A 6,915-nucleotide genomic window follows, 5' to 3' on the forward strand; every position below is an offset into this window, starting at 1 on the left:
TGAGTATTTTGCATCAATGTTCATGAAGGATATTTGTTTGTAATTCTCTTTCTTAGTTGTGTCTTTCAGTGTCTTAGGTACCAAGGTTATTGAAGCCTCTAAAAAGAGTTTGGCAATGACCCTTCTGTTTCTATTGTGTGGAATTCTTTGAGGAGAATTGGTATTAGCTGTTCCTTGAATTTTTGGTAGAATTCTGCACTGAAGCCCTCTGGCCCTGGGCTTTTTTTTTTTTTTTTTTTTGGTTGGGTGACTTTTGATGACTGCTTCTATTACATTAGGGGTTGGAGGTCTATTTAAGTTGCTTATCTGCTTTTGATTTAATTTTGATAAGTGAAATCTATCCAGAAAAATGTCCATTTCCTTTAGCTTTTTGAATTTTGAGGAATATAGGTTTTCAAAGTATGACCTAATGATTCTCTGGATTTCCTCTCTGTTGTTATTTCCCTCTTTCTCATTCATGATTTTATTAATTTGCATGTCATGTTCTGCTATTTGGTAAGCTTGGATACAGGTTTGTCTATCTTGTTGATTTTTTCGAAGAACCAACTCTTCATTATATTGATTCTTTGTATTGTTCTCCCAGTTTCCATTTTATTGATTTCAGCCCTCAGTTTGATTATTTCCTGATATCTGCTCCTCTGGGGTGTATTGGCTTCTTTGTGTTCTAAAGCTTTCAGTTGTGCTGTTAATTCTCTAATGTGATTATACTCCTGTTTCTTCATGTGGGAACTTAGCGCTATGAACTTTCCTCTTAGCACTGCTTTCAAAGTGTCCCATAAGTTTGGGTATGTGTGTCCGCATTCTCATTGAATTCTATGAAATCTTTAATTTCTTTTTTCATTTCTTCCTCGACCAAGGAATTATGCAGTTGGGTATTACTTAATTTCCATGTGTTTGTAGTTTTTTTGCAATTTGTGTTGTTGTTGAATTCTAACTTGAAAGCTTTGTGGTTTGAAAGATGCAGGGTATTATTTTAATTTTTTTTTCATGTTGAGGTTTACTATGTTGCCAAGGATGTGGTTGATTTTAGGGATGGTCCCATGTGGCAAGGAGAAGAAGGTATATTGTTTTGTATTTGTATGGAATATTCTATAGATAACTGTTAAACCCTATTGTGCCATAACTTCTATTAGTTCCTTTGTTTCTTTGTTAAGTTTCTGTCTGATGTTCCTGTCTAGTGGTGAAAGTGGAGTGTTGAAGTCTCCTACTATAAGTGTGTGTGGTTTTATGAATGAATTGAGTTTTAGTAATTTTTTTTTATTTTTAACAAACGTGGATGCCTTTGTATTTGGGGCATAAGTGTTCAGAAGTGAGACTTCATCCCTGTGATGAGTAGGCTTTCTTTGTGTATCATAAGCTTGAGTAGGTTGCACACTCCATTTCCATTGAATTCTAAATGTCTTTATTTTTTCTTTATTTTTGCCTTGACACAGTAGTTGTTGAGTAGACAGTTGTTCAGTTTCTATGAGCTTTCTGCTTTTGAAATCCAGCTTTCATCAGTGGTGGTCTGATAGGGTCCAGGGGGGTTATTTCATTTTTTTTGTATCTATTGAGACTTTCTTTGTGACCAGGTATCCGGACAATTTTGGATAATGTTCTGTAAGATGCTGAGAAGCTAGTATATTCTTTGGTGTTTGAATGACATGTTCTGTAGATATCTGGTAAGTTCATTTGATTTACAACTTCTGTTAGCTCCATTATTTCTCTGTTTAGTTTTTGTCTGGATGACCTGTCCATTGGTGAGAGTGGGGTATTGAAGTCTCCCACTATTAATGTGTGATTTAAGCTTTAAAAATGTTTCTTTTTAAATATGGGTGCTCTTTCATTTGAGCCATAGATGTTAAGAACTGAAATTCACCTTGGAAGATTTTTCCTTTAATGAATATGAAATGTCCTCCATCTCTTTTGATTAATTTTGGTTTGAAGTCTATTTTGTTAGATATTACAATAGCTATACAAGCTTGCTTCTTGGAGCCATTTTCTTGGAAATTTTTTCTCAACCCTTTACTCTGACATAACACATACCTTTGATGTTGGGGTATGTTTTTGTGTGCAACAGAAGGATGGATCCTGTTTTTGTATTCATTCTGTTAACTTGTGTCTTTTTATTGGGGAATTGAGTCTATTGAAATTGACAGTTAATAATGACCAATAATTCAATGATTGTTAATTCTCATTAATCTGTTGTTGGTGATGGTGGAGAGAGAGAGAGAGAGAGAGAGAGAGAGAGAGAGAGAGAGAGAGAGAGAGACTCTTCTTTGGGTTTTTCTAGTGTGAGAATATTTATTGTCTGTGTTTTCATGGGTATAGTTAACCTCCTTCGATTGGGGTTTTACTTCTAGTACCTTCTGGAGGGCTGGACTTGTGGATAGAGATTGTTTAAATTTTACTTTGTCATGAAATATCTTGTTTTCTCCACCTATGGTGATTGAAAGTTTTGCTAATTATAGTAGTCCAGGCTGGCATCTGTGTTCTCTTAGAGTCTGTAGGACATTTATCCAGGTCCTCTGGCTTTTAGAATCTCCATTGAGAAGTTGAGTGTTATTTTAATAGTTTTGCCTTCATACATTACTTGACCCCTTTCCCTTACAGCTTTTATTTTTCTTTCTTTGTTCTGTATATTTGGTGTTTTGAATATTATGTGGCATGGGAACTTTCTTTCCTGTTCCAGTTCATTTAGTGTTGTGCAAGGTTCTTGTACCTTTATAGGCACATCCTTCTTGAAATCAGGAAATTTTTCTTTTCTCATTTTTTGTTAAATGTATTTTCTGGGTTTTGAGCAGAGATTATTCTCCTTCTTCTATTCCTATTATTCTTTTTGGGGGCAGATTTCTCTGTGGCTTTGGAGGCTGTACTACCTCTTTTAGACCAGGCTAGTCTTGAACTCACAGAGATCTGCCTGCCTCTGCATCCCAAGTGCTGGGATTAAAGGGTTGCCCCACCACCACCCAGCTATTTCTATTATTCTTAAGGCTTGGTCTTTTCATAGTGTTTCAGTTTTCCTGAATGTTTTGTGTAGAATTTTTTAAAATTTAACATTTTATTCAACCCAAGTAACTATTTCTTCTATTGTATCTTCAAAGCCTGAAATTTTCCCTTCCATCTCTTGTATTCTGTCGGTGATGTTTGCATCTTTAGTTCTTCTTCACTTACCTAGATTTTACATTTCCAGATTTCTCTGTTGGTGTTTTTCTTTATTGCTTCTATTTCCATTTATATGTATTTAACTGTTTCCTTAACCTGCTTGTTTGCTTTTTGTTGGTATTCTTTAAAGAATTCATTGATTTTCTCCAATTGTTTGTCTTTTCCTCAATTTATAAAAGGGTTTATTCCTTTCTTCTGTAAGAACCTCTATCATCTTCATAAAGTTAATTTTAAGGTTGTTTTCTTGTGCTTCAAGCATGTTGGAATATTCAGGTCTTTCTGTCATGGGATATTGTGTTGCCATATCACCCTGGCTGTTGTTGATTGTGTTCTTACACCGACATTGAGGTATCTGGGTTTGGGATAATTTGATGTCTATGTGCTCTCTCTTAATTATTAACCAATTTCCATTAATCTAAGTATTTCCATGTGGTCTTATCTTACAGGAAAAGGGTCTGGATCTGTTATTCCTTCCTTGGCTACATGGTGTCTCCTTTGTGACCTCTCTCTGCATCCTCTCTTCAGAATTCTCCTCATCTCATAGCCCTGCCTGTACTTCCTGTCTGGCTACTGACCAACCAGTGTTTTATTCATCAACCAATAAGAGAAACATATATAGAAGGACATCTCCCATCACTTCATGAGAATGAGAACTTCACTTTCTTAGGGAATTCCTTGTGTCTATCCACAGCTTTTTTCTGACAAAGGGTACTTATCTCCAGAGGCATTTTCACTCAATTATTTCTCTCTATGAGATTCATTAGGCCCATGAGGCCTCAGCCTTACACAAATAACCATAGGCAACTGAGGAAAGCTGAGAAGGGGAGAGGTGGCCTTCAGTAGAGAAGAGCATACCTATAGGTTTTCCAGTGCCAGATGGTCAGCCATGAAAATAGTACATACATGCAGCATCATACAGACTGAACAAGTTATATTTGGGAATATATGAGTATATGCATATATCTATATTCCTGCAATAACGACCAGTTTAAAAGTTGCAATGAATTTGAAATAGAGTGAAAAGGAGTAAATGGGAGTACTTGGAATGAGGAAAGGAGAAATGTAATTATATTATAATCTAAAAATTAAGTATAGAAAAGAAGTATCAGACTTAATTCATGAAATAAGTGATGACAACTTTTTAGCTTAGAAAAATGCATTTTCCTCAAAGAGCAAAAGGCTTTTCATGAATTTTCATCTGTTTATTGAATCAAGTTAAAATAGACGATAAAGCTGATATTGAATAAAGAAAAGGAACTGCCTTATATTTCATGACTCATGTAGTTCTTTATTTTTGTAGCTTCTACTCAAATGACCTTAGGTAAACTAGTCCATGCCAATTTTATAAACTGAGTTTGGCAAATGGTCATGGTTTTTACTAGGTCATCAAATGTCTTATTGACAGTCAAAGATTTTTGATCCTTAATACCAGAATCATCCTATGAAATTGTATCTTCTTAGAAATGTTTTGTACCCTGTTTGCTCTGACGTCCACTTGTTTTAATTTTCCATAGTATTCAAACTCACAGACATGCTATGGCATGAGGAAACTGACAGCAGTTTGATACATTTTTTAAATTGAATTCTTGGTATTCATTATGGAAAAATAAAATATTTATGATTCATTTGAGAAAAATACTTACATATAATTTTACATACAACTTTATATACCTCTAAAGCTTAGAACTAATCCAAAACTGATGACTGTTTTTCTAAGTCACAAGAAATAGTGATTTTTATAGGAAACCTTGGAATTCAGAGCAGATGGAAGAAGCATAATGAATGCTCTAGGGAGTTGGGTAGATAGATATGCTCAGCTGGACCCATGAAATGCTTCAAGAGCTTCAATGACCTGTGTTTACTTTCATGACGGTTGGACAAAAAGCAAACACACGACATAAAATTTCACACCTACAGGTTATTAACATATTCTCCAAGGAGAAGTGGTTGAATGGGTATTTTTAATTTGCCTTCAGTGGAGTCAGTAAAATCTGAAGGCTAATATTGAGTCAGGGACCATTTCTGATATAACTCCCACATTATTTTTTCTGCTTGGATTGGTGGTTGGAGTCAGGGTATTAATCAGATCAATGCCTGGATTCTGTTTGGACTAATAGAGAGAAACAATGAATGAAAAGAGCCCCAGAAAGTCATCAATTCAATTTGTTTATTTATTCTCACAGCTTCCTCCTGTGTCTGCCTTAGAAGATTTTTTACCTGCCATATCATCTGCCTGTCACCATCCTTCTTCACCCAGGGGAATGGGAGGTGTACCTGCTGATATCTATCCTGACACATGTCTTCACTTGGCTTTATGTTCACCCTTTGAAACCTCTGAGTCAACCATGCTGCTAAAGCAGACCTTCACTTTGATCTTGTACCTGATCCCAGGAAACTCACTGGATTGTTAAACTAGACTTGGGGGGAGGAGTGGTGATTCCTTTGTTTTCTTATCTATGGCCAATAAAATGTGCTAAATATTTATTCCTGTCTCCTCTGAAGTCACAAAGAAATTGATTGTTAAAAACAAGTAATATACTAGCAGTGCCTTTAATCTCAGCAGCCAGGAGGTAGAGGACTATACCTTTGTGAGTTCAATTGGCTACACAGTGAGACCCTTATGAAAAAGAGAAAAGTAAACCAACAATAAAGGATCATCTAGAATCCTCTTATTTGGTCTCATGTTCTAACACAAGGGGGGCACATTGAGGGTATTTCCCTGGTAGATCTCAAAGGAGTCAAATAGTCACATTATAGACACAGAAAAGAGGCAGTTTTCCAATCACAGATTTTCACAAAGAGGAAAGAGTGGGTTTGCATTAGTTATCTCTTAGTCTCTCTTGCATCACTTGGAACAGTCCTCTGTTCAGCTGGAAAGTTCCTCCTTTGGACCAAGTGGAGCTATTTCACAGTGATTTTAGACCTCACAGAGACTTATGATGAGCCACAAACTCTATGAAATGCCAAATCCTGGGGCCACATGTTCAAGAGCCAGAGCTGTGCTGAAGCTTCAACTATCGAGGAACATCTTTAAGATATCTGTGAAATAGTTAAAGCACCCATTCTGGAAACAGTGTCATCTAGATCACTGACCAAATGGCCTTCTCTCATGATAACTAGGGTACCAGGGCAGATTCCCATATCTGTTCACTTGTGAAGCAAATCTCCTTATCCTTTAAGAGTTTTATTCCCAGGAAGTTAAACATCAGAAGGAATTTGTAGAGTTGAACTTATTATTCTCCCAAGTTGGCTTTAGCAGCATCTATCAAAACCATTAATAATGCTCAATCTCCGATGTTGGAATAGTTGGTCTCCTTCACCCACATTGCAGCTATCCCCCTTACAGGTAAATATGTGAATGAAACAATATCAGCTTGTCAAAGAGATAATTCTCTACCAGTGTTTATTGTAGCAAAAATTTTATGGTGCCTGACATATGGAATCAACCTAGGTGGCCCATCAGTAGATGAACAGACAAATAAGGCATGCTACATATACAGAATAAAATTTTTTTAAAGTGAAGGATATTCTGCCATTTCAGAAAATCAAAGTATCATGGGAGAGCGTGATGTTAAATATAAGACAGACACAGAGAAATATTTTCTCTCTCATTTGTGGATGTTAAAAATGTTTATTAATCAAGACATTAATAACAACACTAAGGAGGCACAGGCAGTTGGGTCTTTGTGAGTTTGAGGCCAATCTAATTTACATAGTGAGTTCCAGCCCAGCCAGAGCTACATGGGGACACACTTTAAAAACATTAAAAGA

The sequence above is a fragment of the Cricetulus griseus genome, chromosome 3 (genome assembly GCF_003668045.3).
Source record: "Cricetulus griseus strain 17A/GY chromosome 3, alternate assembly CriGri-PICRH-1.0, whole genome shotgun sequence".
In the NCBI taxonomy this organism is placed as follows: Eukaryota; Metazoa; Chordata; class Mammalia; order Rodentia; family Cricetidae; genus Cricetulus; species Cricetulus griseus.